Here is a 17,403-nt window from a genome sequence, read left to right on the forward strand (position 1 = left end):
CTCTCTCTGCACATGTTATATCTGCCCCCCCCTGCAGTGCACATGGGGGGGGGGGTAATTCCAAGTTGATCGCAGCAGGATTTTTGCTAGCAATTGGGCAAAACCATGTGCACTGCAGGGGAGGCAGATATAACATGTGCAGAGAGAGTTAGATTTGGGTGTGGTGTGTTCAATCTGCAATCTAAATTGCAGTGTAAAAATAAAGCAGCCAGTATTTACCCTGCACAGAAACAAAATAACCCACCCAAATCTAACTCTCTCTGCACATGTTATATCTGCCTCCCCTGCAGTGCACATGGTTTTGCCCAATTGCTATCAAAAATCCTGCTGCGATCAACTTGGAATTACCCCCATGGTTTTGCCCATCTGCTAACAAATTTGCAACTACGATCAGGTCTGAAATAGGCACTTGGCTATTAATTGTTTTCATGTATTTTGTATAGGTTCTCACTAACAGGGGTTCCATTCTAAGTGCTGCTCTACTATAGCGCAAAAGAGGAGTATTTTTGTGTTTTATCTATATATATATCTATATCTATATATATATATCTATATCGATAGATAGATAGATAGATAGATAGATAGATAGATAGATAGATAGATAGATAGATACTAGAGATGTGCACCTGACACTTTTTGTGTTTTGTGTTTTAGTTTTGGATCTGGATTTCCTTTCGTGTTTTGGATTTGGATATGTTTTAACAAAACCACCCTTTTGGGTTTTAGATCTGTATTTTTTTGAAAAAAATACATAAAAACAGCTAAAATCACAGAATTTGGATTTTTGTTTTGTTCCTACAGTATTATTATCCTCAATAACATTCATTTCCACTCATTTTCAGTCAATTTTGACCACCTCACTGCTCACAATATTGTTCACCAACATAGGCCAAAGTCTTTGCTGGCTAAACTAATAGGCCCTTCAAATATATGAACGATCTCGTTCATTAGTGAACGAGATACCGTTCAAATCTTCGAGTGTGGAGTCACCAGCGATGAACGATGCGTGGCCCTGCGCTCGTTCATCGCTGGTGCCCCGTCGGCTGTGCATGCAGGCCAATATGGACGATCTCGTCCATATTTGCCTGCACTTCTATGGAGCCGAGTGACGGGGAGAGTGAAGAAACTTCACTCCCCCCATCACTGCCCACCCGCCGCCGGGTCGCCGTCGGGCAGCTCGGCGGCGGATCTTTAAATGTGTAGGGCCCTTAAGCAACAGAGCAGCAGCACAAACACACAGCAGTAATTTACAAATTAGAACTGTATTAGCAATAACCAATCAAACTAACTCACAAGTACTATTAATAGAAAACAATCCAGCACAGAAATTTCCTGAGAATTGTGTGTACAATATAATTGCTCTAAAGTAGTTACCAAACAGCAAAGAAACACCCCCCGAAACCATGTGTAAATAAGCAACAGCAGACATTGATGCCCCATACACATGTCCTTAGTGCCCAGTCTGTACCTTCCTCCTGGGGCCCCTGGTCACTGATAACTGGCACTCTGTGCCCATGTACAGTCAATCATCCTTTTTTGTTGAGCAGCTCCCCAAAATATCTCCAATCACACAAAACAGCATTCCGTACCTGCATAGTACAGTGCGGAATACTTTGGAACCCACAGTTAAATATTGACTAAGTTACAGTGCTGGTCGGATACAGTGCGGGTCACACACAGTGTGAGATACAATGCAGGTTGGATAAAAAGCAGGTCGGATACAATGCAGGTTACAATATGGGTCAGATACAGTGCAGGTGGATACAGGGCAGGTCAGATACAGTGTAGGTGGAATTCACTGCGCGTTGTATATAGTGCAGATCGCATACAGTGCGGTTCAGATACAGTGTGGGTCAGATACAGTGCAGGTTACAGTGCAGGTTGGATACAGTACGAGATACAGTGCAGGTCAGAGTGTGGGTTGGATATAGTGTGCTTTGGCTACAGTGCAAGGTTGGATAAAGTGCGAGATACAGTGCAGGTTGGATACAGTGCGGGATACAGTTTGGGTCAGATACGGTGCAGGTCAGAGTGCGGGTTGGATACAGTGCGTGTCGCATACAATGAGGGATGGCTACAGTGCGCATCGGATACAGTGCAAGATACAGTGCAGGTCAGAAAAAAGTACGGCTCGCATACACTGTGAGTTTTATATATTGTGGGCCAGATAAAGTGCAGGTTACAGTGCGGGTCAAATACAGTGTCGGTTGGATATAGCACAGGTAGGATACAGTGTGGGTTAGATACAGTGTGGGTTGGATACAGCGCAGGTCAAATACAGTGTGGGTTGTATGCAGGGCGGGTCAAATATAATGCGGGTCGATACAGTGTGGGTCAGATACAGTGCAGGTTTCAGTGCAGGTCAAATACAATGTGGGTTAGATACAGTGTGGGTCAGATGCAGCACTGGTTACAGTGCAGGTCAGATACAGCGCAGGTTAGGTACACCAATAGTGCATTTACTGTGAGAGAGGGTCCTCAGTGCAGGGTTGTCAGCGGTGTCTTCAGTGTGGTGGTGCCAGCAGTGTCAGTAGTGCAGGGGTACCAGCGGTGTCCTCAGTGCAGTAGTGTCAGCAGTGCAGGGGTGCCAGCAGTGTCCTTGGTGCGGTGGTGCCGGCAGTGCAGGGTTGCCAGCGGTGTGCTCAGTGTGGTCATGCTGGCAGTGTCGGCAGTGCAGGGGAGCCAGCGGTGTCTTCAGTGCACTTGTGGTGGCAGTGTAGGGATGCCAGCTGTGTCCTTAGTGTGGTGGTGTCGGCAGTGCAGGGATGTCAGCGGTGTCCTCAGTGCGGTGGTGCAGGCAGTGTCGAGGAGCCAGTGGTGTCCTTAGTGTGGTGGTGCCGGCAGTGCAGGGATGCCAGCAGTGTCCTCAGTAGGGTGGTGCCGGTAGTGTTGGCAGTGCAGGGGAGCCAGCGGTGTCCTAAGTGCGGTGGTGCCAACAGTGCTGGCAGTGTGGGGATGCCAGCGGTGTTCTCAGTGCAGTGGTGCCGGCAGTGTAGGGGTGTCAGCAGTGTCCTCAATGTGGTGATGCTGGCGTTGTCGGCCGTGCAGGGGTTCCGGTAGTGTCAGCAATGCGGAAGTGTCAGAGGTGTCCTCATTGCAGGAGTGCCGGCAGTGCAGTGTCCTCAGTGTGGGGGTGCAGGCGGTGGTGCGGGGGGCAGTGTCAGCAATGCAGGCCGCGGCACATGCAGAGGGGGCATCCATCTTGCCCCACTATAATCAATGGTGACACGCTGATTGGCTGAGAGCCGTGACAGACGGCTCTCTCAGCCAATCAGCGGTCAGCCCTCTGCACATGTTACATCTGCCCCACCTGCAGTGCAACATGGTTTTGCCCAATTGCTAACCCTTTTGGCTTGCTAACAAACCTAAATAAGGCCCTATATTTGCAATGGGTTGTAGTATACGCAGATGCGAATGTGTGTTTGGCTAGAGGTCTTCACAGAATTCCGATTGTGATTGCAATCAGTGTGCATTCAGTTGCAATTGCAATCCGTGCTGAATGAGGCCCTGAGCTACAGATTTCTTATACCGCTTTCAGAATGCAAACCCAGGTCGGACCCAGATTTTGAACCCAGATCCGACCCGGGTCGAGCAGGCTCAGACCCTTTCACATTGCAGTTTTGACCCGTGTTATTCCTGGGTTATTACCGGGTTGGTGGCTTTCACACTGAACCCGGGTCACCCATGTTATACACTGTGATTTGATTTAAAATGGACTTTTCTGGCTCACGTTGATGAGGTTTCAAAGGAAATAAAAGGAGGGGCTGGGAACTGCTCTTAGCAGACACATAAACAACCAATCAGCCTCTTATTCTAAGACCCGAGTTGAATATCCCGGGACAGAGACTTTCACACTGCACAACGAGCTGGGCCAACCTGTGTTTAACCCTTCTTTTAACCTGGGTTGAAATGCTGATTGAACCTAGGTTATTCACTTTGGTGCTTTCACACTGCACCCCCGACCCATGTCGACCCGGTAACAACCCGGCAGTAACTCTGGTTATTTTGGCGATGTGGAGGGGTATGAGACTTGAGTCTATATTAGGAGAGTAATTTATGCCAATTAATAATTTTGGCCCAATTTGGTATGAGGTACACCATCCTTCAGATATTTGATTCTGTTTGAAGTCTTTACCAAAAAATCATAAAGACACTACTGTGTAATACGAAATACAATATGTACAAGGTACAGTATAATATGATGATAAAAAACGTACATGAGACAAAGTATACAGTTAGGTGGTTAAAGGTATATATACAAATTAGAGATGTGTACCAGCCCAAATCTTGGGTTTTGGGTTTGGATCTGTCTCTCCTTCATGTTTTGGATCTGTATTGGTTTTGCCCCGACCGCCTTTGTGGGTTTTCGATCAGAACAGCAAAAATCACAGAATTTGGGCCAGTTTTCGTTCCTACAGTATTATTAACCTCAATGACATTCATTTCCACTCATTTCCAGTAATTTTTGAACACCTCACAGCTCACAATCTTGTTTTCATCCATTTTAGCCCAAAGGCTGCTGCGAGCTGGACTAGGTTCAGTTATGTGATGTTGTTGTGCTTCTGATTTTCAACATGTGTTATGACTGGCAGCTACCAGCACTGGTTTTGACTATCACTTTGGGCCTAATTCAGACCTGATTGCTGTTGTGTGTTTTTGCACAGCGGGCGATCAGGTCTGAACTGCGCATGCACAGGCGCTGTAGTGCGATCGGCATCTCTGCCCAGCAATTGCCTCTGCCTGATTCACAGGCAGAGGCGTTCGCTGGGCGGGAGGGGGTGGGCCGGTGGCGTTGGGCCGCCGTTTTATGGGCGCAGTCTGGGCAACGCAGGTGTGCACTGGAACGTGCGGGGGGGCGTGTCGTGGCGGCTGTGTGACATCACACGCAGCCGCTGCGACCCGGATAGCGACAGGTAGCTCCCTGCCGGCGCGCTGGTAGGGAGCTACTCTTCAGGTACAAAAGCATCACCGCCGTGATGCTTTTGTACCTCCTGCGGAAGGGGGAGGGCCACACATGCGGGGCAGACTAGTCCTGTGCTGGGCGTCCCCCTACATGTCAGGGTGGCTGATCGTAGCTGTGCAAAATTTTGCACGGCTACGATCAGGTCTGAATTAGCCACTTTGATCATAAGTAAGGGATCTATTTACTAAGCCTTAGATAGAGATAAAGTGGACGGATATAAAGTAACAGCCAATCAGCTCATAACTGTCATTTTTCAAACCCAGCCTGTAACATGGCAGGTAGGAGCTGATTGGCTGGTACTTTATCTCTGTCCATTTTATTGCCATCCAAGGCTTAGTAAAGCTGACAGAAAGCACCCCTTTTTCAGATGCCTCAGAGAGCATTCATTTTTCAGATGCAGCTGACAGAGAGAGAGCACCCCTTTACAGATACAGCTGGCAGAGAGAGAGCACCCCCTTCAAATACAGCAGACAGAGAGACCCCCTTTTCAGGTACAGCTGACAGAGAGAGAGAGCACCCCTTTACAGATACAGCTGGCAGAGAGAGAGCACCCCCTTCAAATACAGCAGACAGAGAGACCCCCTTTTCAGATGCAGCTGACAGAGAGAGAGCACCCGTTTACAGATACAGCTGGCAGAGAGAGAGCACCCCCTTCAAATACAGCAGACAGAGAGACCCCCTTTTCAGGTACAGCTGACAGAGAGAAAGCACCCCTTTACAGATACAGCTGGCAGAGAGAGAGCACCCCCTTCAAATACAGCAGACAGAGAGACCCCCTTTTCAGGTACAGCTGACAGAGAGAAAGCACCCCTTTACAGATACAGCTGACAGAGCACCCCTTTCAAATACAGTAGACAGAGAGAACCTCTTTTTCAGATACAGCTGACAGAGAGAGAGCGAGCACCCCCTTCAAATACAGCAGACTGAGAGCATCCCTTTACAGATACAGCTGACAGAGAGAAAGCACCCCTTTCAAATACAGCTGACAGAGAGCACCCCTTTTTCAGATACAGCTGACAGAGAGCACCCCTTTTTCAGATACAGCTGACAGAGAGCACCCCTTTTTCAGATACAGCTGACAGAGAGCACCCTTTTTTCAGATACAGCTGACAGAGAGCACCCCTTTTTCAGATACAGCTGACAGAGAGAGCTCCACTGAGCAGCAGGTATAACACAGGTTACTTTTATAAGCTGTATTATTGGTTGTTTGAACATGAGGGAGCTCTATGGGGCAATCTCTAATTTCAATCCCAATGATGTATGTTTTGTATGACCTAACAAGTAAAAGGAATTATACTACAGTTTGACTTGTGATCATACTCCCTAGTGAAATGGCCAGGATCCAGCATTTCTTTAACTGTAGAGTGTGCTGTTCAGTGTGACTCCTTACCTTTGAAGAATCTTGGAGAGGCTGAAAAATCCTCTTTTGAAAGATATCTTATTGGTCTCAGGACTTGAAAGGTGGGTACACACTAGGGTGACTCTCATGTATTGTTCATGTACAAAAATTTTCTTTGTAGTTTTGGGTGTTTCTGTTATCTCCTCATAAGATCTATTGACATTTTAATTACAAACTGGAAATTCTAATATATGGTGTACATATTTATTTGTTCAATGTTCAGTTTCTAAATATTTTACATGTGATATTCTCCCTTATCCATTCACTAGCTCTGGTAAGTTAAACTCTAATTGTTATGTACCTCACTCTCAGTAGCTGATAGTTGGGGATCCGGTCTCTAGGTCGACACTATCTAGGTCAACCACTATTGGTCGACAGTAACTAGGTTGACAGGGGTTCTAGGTCAACAGAGTCTCCATGTCGACATATTCTAGGTCGACAGGTCAAAAGGTCGGCATGAGTTTTTCACGATTTTTTTCTTTTTTTGAACCTTTTCATACTTAACGATCCACGTGAACTACAATTGGGAATGGTAACCTGTGCCGAGCGCAGCGGTAGCAGAGCGAGGCACCTTGCCAGAAGCATGGCGAGTGTAGCGAGCCATGTGAGGGGACACGGTGCGCTAATTGGGGTTCCCGGTCACTGTACGTAGAAAATGACACAACCCCCCCATAAAAAACTCATGTCGACCTTTTGATTTTTCGACCTAGAACATGTCGACCTAGATACTGTCAACCAATAGTGGTCGACCTAGTTACTATCTACCTTCCATACCACACCCGATAGTTGTTATATTAGAGTGAGGATGTGTCTGGGAGACTCGCAGCTGTTAGCATCCAGAGTCTTACCTCCGGTTCTGGTCCCTGCGGCCCTCCTGTTAGCTGGCTGCGGCGGATAGGAGCTGCGGCAGCGAGGTCCTCCGGTGTGGCTGCCAGGTGTCTGGAGACAGGTTCCTGGGGAGTGTAGCATGGCAGCCGGAGATGTCTGTTACTTTCCAAGTGTTCTGTTGCTGGAGTGCGGCGTTTGGGAGGCTGAGGCCTGAGATAGTGGCTGTATGCTGGTTCCACATATGTCCTCTGTGCAGGGAGCCGCCATGTCGTAGACCAAGCCAAGCCAATAGGTATCTTAGTTTGCATCCAACCAATCCGGTGCGGTCTTCCCTTATAAAAAGGGGTTGATGCTTAGTCATGGTGCCAGTGCTTCAAGTTACTTGCTGCCGTAAGGTGCTCAAGCTCTGTGCTCCCAGGTTAACCCCTGGTATCCTGGTTCTGTTGTGGCCACTCGGTGGTCAGTTCTGTTATTGCAGTCCTTTGCTCCGGGTCCACGTGCTTTTGCTTTTTAACTGCTGGGTCCTCTATCTGGTAGAGGGTCTCCGTTTGCTGACAGTGCTCACAGTGATCCTCTCTTCAACATCGTTCTTCAAGTTGTCTCTCCATTCAGTGTTCTTCGACATCGTTTACAAATTACAAGTCATCTCTTCATTCAGTGTTCTTCAGCATCGATTACAAATCACAAGTCATCTCTTCATTCAGAGTTCTTCAGCATTGTTTACAAATCACAAGTCACTTCTTCATTCAGTATTCTTCAGCATCATTTACAAGTCACAAATATTTAGTCTTTCAGAATTCACTCAGACTTATCTCCTAATCGTTGTGTATGATTGAGGTCTCAGTAAAGCTGAATTAATCTTTTTCAGTGTATCGTTCTCATTCATTGTCCTCATTGCCTACCCCTCTACATCTTTGGGCCTAAGTCTTCAATCCATGAGTAAGAATTACATTCAGCCATCTCGTTTCCTTACTTTGCCGAAAGCTGCTCCCTCAGTCAATTGTCAGTCATCAGATCCTCAACTCAAGCCGAGCGTGACAGCAGCTATGAAGACTCATACAGGATAAATGATACAGACAGCATATATGGCGGGCCAATTCAGAAGGCAGGAGAAGTATACTGAACTGATGCAGGCAACTTTTGTAAACAAGCACTTTAGTAAAGAGGTTCCAATATTGGTCAAGCAAGAGGCTCCTACCAGATCTGGAGGGTAACCCGCACCGAGATAAATAAATTATATATGAATCATAAAGTTGGGATGCCTTTCATCATGTCTAGTTTAATCCTATTTTAGGGATTCACAGATATATATATATATATATATATATATATATATATGAAAAGAAAATTTGAAGGCTTACAGAGGTGCTACCAACTGGTTTAAATAAGGATATAGAGTCAAATCCCCATAGAGAGGGGAAAGGAAAAAGAAACCAGGTAAGTTTTAGGTGCACTCATCCAACTGATACATTTTAATATAATTATTATTGTAAAGCATATATATCCACAGCATCAATGTCAAATAAAGGCTTAAATGCTCAATAATCTAAATCGATGTATAAGTTTCTTTTATATATTATATTTATATGGGACTCAATTGTCCTTTATTAAGAATGGAGCGAAATATTAAAATTCATAGAGAGAGAAAAAAAAATTGTGAAGTAAGAGAAATTAAACAACATGTGAATAAAGATTTAAAAACAAAGCTATTGTGCTCTTCCCTTAGTCTGTTTTCTTGTATTTATTTCAATTGTGCATTCACATACATGTATTCATGCAGCACTGTATCAGTGCTATGTTCATATGAGACCTGCAATTTTTGTAATAGCTGGAGCCTATGTACTGTGACAGAGAAAAATATATGCTGTCTTCCTTTTGAGTCACAAACTGTTACTTCAAATTGTAACTATGTTTCAAAAATATGCAACAATAAGTCACCACTCCTTCCCTTAAGGCTGTAAATATAATAAACTTGATTCTGATGTTATAGCTAAGTAGTGAGACAATGTTGCTAAGTATGTGACTCAGGCCTGGAATCAAAGACTGTCATACAAAGTAAAAATACTTGTATAATATAGTATGAATAGCCTAGGTATTAGAGAGGGGATCCGGTCTGAAGATTGACAGTGTCTAGGTCGACAATGTTTAGGTCGACCACTATAGGACGACAGTCACTAGGTCGACATGGATGGAAGGTCGACAGGGTTTCTAGGTCGACATGTGCTAGGTCGACAGGTCTAAAGGTCGACATGAGTTTTTCACATTTTTTTGGGGGGGGGATTTTGTCATACTTAACGATCCACGTGGAGTACGATTGGAACGGTAAAGTGTGCCGAGCGAAGCGAAGGCACCATGCCCAAAGCATGGCGAGCGAAGCGAGCCATGCGAGGGGATGCGGTGCACTAATTTGGGATCCCGATCACTCTACGAAGAAAACGACACCAAAAAAAAAAAATTCCTCATGTTGACCTTTAGACCTGTCGACCTAGCACATGTCGACCTAGAAACCCTGTCGACCTTCCATCCATGTCGACCTAGTGACTGTCGACCTATAGTGGTCGACCTAAACATTGTCGACCTAGATACTGTCGCTAAAACGAACCACACCCATTAGAGAGAACTAGTGGGGATATGCTTTGATAAAAAGTCTCACTGTACTGTGTTCAAAACTGTCTGTTTTATATATCTCAGCAATCTCTGATACCAACTACTGCTATTAATACTGCATGAAGTAGTTTACATATATAGGTTGGTATTGCATATACGTATTAGCAGCAATTGTCACTTGTGCTGCACAATATTAAATTGTGTTCATACAGGACATATTGATAGCACATTCACTGCTAACCGTATTTAACTAAGTTGCAGTTTGTGTCAGTACTGGAGGATCGTGCCCATTTATAAATTAATAGCAGTGTGTATATAATTACACTGAATTTCCGCTACACACAGAAACAGTATTACATATGAGACATTTTAAAGAAGGATCAGTTCATTTTATCCCACATCTGGCACAAACCCCACATTGTCTCTTTTATTTAATATTACTGAGATCCAGAGAATTCCTCTGAAACATAAGTATATTTGGCTCCTTATCACATTCTATAGGTCTCAAATGTATGTTATATGCCATTTGCACATTTAGATATTATTAATACGGGAACACATAGCTACAGCCTATGCGCATTTCACTCCTATTGAGCTTCCTCAGGGCACTATAGTTAACGGCGCCCGCCGGAATTGAAAGTTTTATAAGGGAGGAAAGGCAGTGATAGGGCGTGTAAAAGCCGGTCAGCCAATGTCCACCCAGTAAGGTCCTTTCAAAAAACTAGCCGTTGATCCTTAACTAAACCCTGTCCCGCTGGATCAGGCGCTAATGAATGCCGTCAGCTGAATCACACAGCCGCGGCATTAGTTCTACGGCTGAGAGTGAATTCTTGGTATTAGATAATGAATTAATATGCCGTTCACTCATGTGTGCTTATATAAGAATTGATCACTCGTCCATAGTGTGAACCCAGTTCCAATTATTATATTCATACATGGATATACCTAATCGTCCATGATTACTCTAGTTACCTATACTATAACAGACAATCCATATATGTACAGCAATAAAACAAATTTATTATATGCTAGAAGTAGAAGACATTTATTTATTTTTCTATACATATATTTATTATCATGATATGTATGAATGAATGAATGAATGAATAGAATTTATTACACGCAATGTATCACATCACTATGATCAGGTATCCTAACTCAAAAATAAATATAAATTATTTGACCAATATAAAATAAAATAAAAATTAAATGTGGCTAATACTTGTGTACAAGGATTCAACATCACATGTACATAGCCATCAAGTATTACACAAGTATTAGCCACAACAATGGAATCAAAGCAGTGCAATATTTCCTTGATATGAGTGTACATCAAGATTTCAATAACTTCCTTATACAACTTTTAGAATTCGTTCTAACAAAAAACTTATTTACCTTTGATGATAAATATTTCCTCCAAGTACGGGGGTGTTATGAGCCACGGCTGTGGCTCATTCCTGTTTTGCAGTTTTGTTCTGTATTTCATGTTATACTTCTGTTTATGTTCCCCGTGGGTGTCATGGGGTGCTCGGAGCTCACCCTTAAGGAGGGGATACTGTTATGAACCACAGGTAGTGGTTCATTCCTATTTTATGTTTATAAAGTTGTCTTGCATGCCAGGATTTCCTGTTGCTCTGTTTTAGAATACTCTTGTCTGTTGCCGCTGGTGAGTCTGTGTAATTGCAGCTTGTTCCCATGTGTTCAGCCTCACCTGGCTGCTAATTGCATTTTGCCAGTTTGGAATCATGCAACAGGTCAGCTGCATGGGATTATTAATTAGGCCTCTCTGTTATATGCTGGCTGACTGCAATTCACAGATGCTGGTGATATTCCTTGGTTTGCAGTCTGCTTGAAGTTTGAGCTGGTTCCTGTCAGTCCCTGTGTTGATTCCTGTGTCAGTCCCTGTGTCGATTCCTGTGTCAGTCCCTGTGTCGATTCCTGTGTCTGATCCCGTGTCCTGCTGTGAGGCGTTCCTGCCCTGAGTTCCAGTGGCTTTGCCTGTCCCTGGTCAAGTCTTCTGGTTTCCTGGTGTCCACCGGTCTGTCGTTTGGGATTCTGCCTGTCCTCCAGTTCTGAGAGTCGGTGTCGGCAGCATTAGAAGTTCCTGTCCGTTTGCCAGTATTCGTACCGGTTCCGTGAGTAGCGGCTCTCCCGCGTCCGTTGGCCTAGGCCGCTGTATTCCATTATTGTTTCTGTCCCTGGTGTTTTGCAGAGGGTTCTGCTTATGCTGTCACCGCCGGTACACAAGGGTATTGTGTCGGCGTGTGATCAGCATTTCCTTTGTTGTTCTTTTCCTTTGGCGGTTTCTCCGCACATACTTTAGGTTTTTAGTTAGCTTGTAGCCCCTGGCCTGTTTGCTTAGTTAGAGGTCCTCTTGTTATCATTCTGCCTCGGATTTCCCTTTGTCTCTCATTAAGACCGGGGGGCACCGGAGTTGGGCAGACATAATCCGCTCTTCAAACGTGGCTGCCAAGGGCTCAAGAAACCATAGTCTCGCAAGGGATTTCCGATAGCACGGGTGAGACAACAGAGTTAGGGCGCCAGGGGCTATTCCCTTTCCATTCCCCTTTCCCAGCGTTACGTCATGGTGCTCTGGACTCACTTCATGAACATCTCCCTTGTTCTGAGCACCAGGAACCTAACATTATCACCAGCCATACCACAAAAAAGAAATAAAACTTTTTTTCTTTTTTGGCCCAGTCCAGTGTCTAGTCTAGAATCCAGTCTTGTCTAGAATTCAGTGTGCAGAATCCAATCCGGTGTTTAGAATCCAGTCCTGTCTAGAATTCAGTGTTTAGAATCCAGTCCGGTGTTTAGAATCCAGTCCGGTGTTTAGAATCCAGTCCGGTGTTTAGAATCCAGTCCGGTGTTTAGAATCTGGTCCGGTGTTTAAAAAAAAAAAAAAAAAAGTCTTGTTTTGTTTAGCAAAATTTAGTCTTGCCTTGTCTTGCCTTGCCTTGCCTTGTCTTGTCTAGTTTTAAATCCTCCTATGTCTACTATGCAAGCCCTGCAGGCATCTCTCGCAGCCCTGAACTCTGTATTCAGTGCTTTGAGACCAGAGCGACTAGAAGTTTTGCAGCAATCCCTAAAGCAACTGCAAAACCTACTGACTAAAATCTTGCTCATCTTGCCAGAAGTCGTTGAGAGTACATCTATCTCTAAAGAGACTCTTGTTCACAGTATGGTGACAAGAGAATCCTCTGGTTTAATTGAAGAGAAAAGGTTTAAAAGTTTTCTGCGGCCCAGGCTCTCAGAAGAGGAGCGTCTGCGTCGCAGAAACTTAAACTTGTGCCTATATTGTGGGGGTTTAGGCCACTATCTGCAGACCTGTGAGTTGCGCAAGCCAAAGTGTGGTGACGAGTCTTGCCCTCTGGCCAAGTTGAGTCAGGATACAAGACCTACTCCTGTCTCTACTGTGGCAGAGGTACTTGTCACACAACCCACACTAAAAAGCTCTCTGTCCTATAATTGGGGTCCTTGGGCAAGGGAGCCCCATTATAGATTCAGGAATCAAAAAAGAATGTTTTTCTCCTCTCTTGAGGTTCCTGTGGAAGCGGAGTTGCAAGCCCCTGGAGTGGTGCCCGTAGCCCAGGGTCCTGGAGTGGTGCCCGATGCTCAGGTTCTTGGAGCGGTACCCGATGCCCAGAGTGCTGGAGCGGTACCCGATGCCCAGAGTGCTGGAGCGGTACCCGATGCCCAGAGTGCTGGAGCGGTACCCGATGCCCAGAGTGCTGGAGCGGTACCCGATGCCCTAGCTTATAGAGGGACATCAAATATTATAGTTCAGGTGTCCATACCGGAAGGGGCCTCAGAAGCTGTTACCCCAGGTAGGGACTTGAAAAGCGCAACCCAAGAAAGGGTCTCTAAAACCATAGTTCTTGAAGGGAACTCGAGAAGCAAAACCCCAGAAGGGATCTTTGAAGTAATATCCCCAAGTGGGGTCTCGAGAGACGCAGCCCCAAAGAAGGGTCTAGAAGTCGCTTCCCCAGGAAAGAACTTAAGAAGCATAGCATTAGTGGAGGATCTGAACGTTATTGCTTCAGCAAAAGTCCCGGAAGTCATAGTCCCGGGAGAACTTTCGATAATTATCGACTCAGAGAGGGAGGCCGATGGCCCGATCCCAGTCAGGGAGGCCAACGGCCCGGTCCCAGTAAAAGAATCCGAGGTGCTGGCCCCAGTGGGGTTCTCGGAGGCCACTGCCCCAGCGGGGTTCTCGGAGGCCACTGCCCCAGCGGGGTTCTCGGAGGCCACTGCCCCAGCGGGGTTCCCGGAGGCCACTGCCCCAGCAGGGTTCCCGGAGGCCACTGCCCCAGCGGGGTTCCCGGAGGCCACTGCCCCAGCGGGGTTCCCGGAGGCCACTGCCCCAGCGGGGTTCCCGGAGGCCACTGCCCCGGGTGGGGTTCAGAAAGTCACTGCCCCGGGTGGGGTTCAGAAAGTCACTGCCCCGGGTGGGGTTCAGAAAGTCACTGCCGGGTGGGGTTCAGAAAGTCACTGCCCCGGGTGGGGTTCAGAAAGTCACTGCCCCGGGTGGGGTTCAGAGAGTCTCAGCCTCGAGTAAGGTCAATAGTGACCAGGTCCTAGCAAAGCACTCCAGTCAGTCAGATGGGAAGGAAACAGATCCTGACTCTGGTATCTCAACATCCATAATCTTTGATGGGGACTTAGCCCAATTTTTGGCACTTTACAAACACTATTACGTTATTATGTTGTCTAGACCATTTCTGGGCATCACTTCAGAGAACCTTGTGCTTTATCTGATTTATTCTTTTAGAGGAGAGCCTTTTGAGTGGGCGACCAGCCTAATGAAAGCTGAAGATCCCATTCTTCAGGATCCCCCAGCATTCAGTGATGCAATTATTAAAAGATATGGTTCCAAAGAAATTGGTTCAGGTTCCTCTAAGTCACCCGTCTTGTCTGCTGAGAGTCCACCAAATACTGTAAACTCGGCACAAGAGTCCCAGCCCGTTGTTTTGACTGCAGGATGTGCTTTTTTGACTTCTTCTTCTAATAATAGTACTTTACCAGAAAGTTCAGCTCCCAAGGGTAAGAGACCTGTCTCTGATTTGAACGCAGCCTTGCTGGGTGGTACCATCAGTTCAGACAATGTTTGGGGAATTACCTTGGTCAGACCTAAAGAGCTTTGTAAAAAGAAGAAGAAGAAAAAGAAATAATTTTTGACTCTTGCCTTGATAAAAAAAAAAAAGGATTTTTTTTTCCATGTCTTGTGTCCAGTGGCCACCATCAAGGGGAGGGCACTGTTACAAGTTGTTGTTACAGCTTGTTTTTTTGTTTTCTTGTCTGTTAGACCAGTGTGTCAGGTTTTTTTTTTTTTTTTGTATCCCTTGTTCTGGATAGTCTGAATTTTGGGGTCTTTTGACCCCTCCTCAAGGGGGGGGGTAATGTTATGAGCCACGGCTGTGGCTCATTCCTGTTTTGCAGTTTTGTTCTGTATTTCATGTTATACTTCTGTTTATGTTCCCCGTGGGTGTCATGGGGTGCTCGGAGCTCACCCTTAAGGAGGGGATACTGTTATGAACCACAGGTAGTGGTTCATTCCTATTTTATGTTTATAAAGTTGTCTTGCATGCCAGGATTTCCTGTTGCTCTGTTTTAGAATACTCTTGTCTGTTGCCGCTGGTGAGTCTGTGTAATTGCAGCTTGTTCCCATGTGTTCAGCCTCACCTGGCTGCTAATTGCATTTTGCCAGTTTGGAATCATGCAACAGGGCAGCTGCATGGGATTATTAATTAGGCCTCTCTGTTATATGCTGGCTGACTGCAATTCACAGATGCTGGTGATATTCCTTGGTTTGCAGTCTGCTTGAAGTTTGAGCTGGTTCCTGTCAGTCCCTGTGTTGATTCCTGTGTCAGTCCCTGTGTCGATTCCTGTGTCAGTCCCTGTGTCGATTCCTGTGTCTGATCCCGTGTCCTGCTGTGAGGCGTTCCTGCCCTGAGTTCCAGTGGCTTTGCCTGTCCCTGGTCAAGTCTTCTGGTTTCCTGGTGTCCACCGGTCTGTCGTTTGGGATTCTGCCTGTCCTCCAGTTCTGAGAGTCGGTGTCGGCAGCATTAGAAGTTCCTGTCCGTTTGCCAGTATTCGTACCGGTTCCGTGAGTAGCGGCTCTCCCGCGTCCGTTGGCCTAGGCCACTGTATTCCATTATTGTTTCTGTCCCTGGTGTTTTGCAGAGGGTTCTGCTTATGCTGTCACCGCCGGTACACAAGGGTATTGTGTCGGCGTGTGATCAGCATTTCCTTTGTTGTTCTTTTCCTTTGGCGGTTTCTCCGCGCATACTTTAGGTTTTTAGTTAGCTTGTAGCCCCTGGCCTGTTTGCTTAGTTAGAGGTCCTCTTGTTATCATTCTGCCTCGGATTTCCCTTTGTCTCTCATTAAGACCGGGGGGCACCGGAGTTGGGCAGACATAATCCGCCCTTCAAACGTGGCTGCCAAGGGCTCAAGAAACCATAGTCTCGCAAGGGATTTCCGATAGCATGGGTGAGACAACAGAGTTAGGGCACCAGGGGCTATTCCCTTTCCATTCCCCTTTCCCAGCGTTACGTCCTGGTGCTCTGGACTCACTTCATGAACATCTCCCTTGTTCTGAGCACCAGGAACCTAACAGGGGGACTGCGATGGGCAGCACTTGTGCGCCCACGTATGCTAACCTGTACTTGGGGTGGTGGGAGAAGGAACTTGTGTTCAACATACCCAACGAAAAATATACAGAGCATATCATCGGATGGCATAGGTATATAGACGATATTCTGATCCTATGGGAATGTGAACGTGAATTACTTGAAGAATTCATTTTATTACTCAATGATAACACTCTAGGTCTCAAACTTACATCAGACATAAATAAGAATGAGGTCAATTTCTTGGATTTGAAGATCTCCAAAATGAGTGATGGTGAAATCGACACCGATATTTTTCGTAAAACAACGGCTACAAATAGTATTCTGCACTACAGTAGCTCTCATTCTCCAGCTACCTTAAAAGCTATCCCAAAGGAGAATACATTCGAACCAGAAGAAACTGCTCTGATGATGAAACTTACAGAAAAAGAGCCAAGGAAGTTAAAGAGAGACTGGAAAAGAGGGGCTATAAGAAACAGATTCTACAAAAGGCTTACAATTCCACCAATCAAATATCCAGGAGCTCTTTGCTTATTCCAAAGATGAGATCATCTGATATGAGCCAGATAAGATTTGTGGGCACATATTGCAAAGAGTGGAAATATATCAATATGGCACTGCAGAAGTACAGATATATACTAAATACAGATGAAGATCTGAGAAAATAATTTGAGAATAACATCAAGATCAGCTGGAGAAAGTCACCGAATTTATGTGACAATATGGTAAAAAGTCATTTTACCAAACATCAGAAAAGAAAACCACCTGTGATGGGCTGTTATCCATGTGGCAATTGCTCAGCGTGTCAACATATTGATATCACACAGGAATTTAAGGACAAATATCAGAACAAGATGAAAATTAAAAGTTTCATCAACTGTCTAACACAGGGAGTAATCTACTGTCTCATATGTCCATGTGAATATAAATATGTCGGTATGACAAAAAGACTCTTCAAGAAACGCATTTTAGAACAC

General features: G+C 45.5%; 1 long non-coding RNA gene across 1 annotated transcript in view; it reads left to right on the forward strand.

Moving 5' to 3' along the window:
* The window catches only part of LOC134911529 (uncharacterized), a 146,597-nt gene that overhangs the window by 26,779 nt on the left and 102,415 nt on the right, over positions 1-17,403 (forward strand). The gene's annotated exons all lie outside the window — the stretch shown is intronic.

This window comes from Pseudophryne corroboree, chromosome 4, assembly GCF_028390025.1.
Source record: "Pseudophryne corroboree isolate aPseCor3 chromosome 4, aPseCor3.hap2, whole genome shotgun sequence".
In the NCBI taxonomy this organism is placed as follows: domain Eukaryota; kingdom Metazoa; phylum Chordata; class Amphibia; order Anura; family Myobatrachidae; genus Pseudophryne; species Pseudophryne corroboree.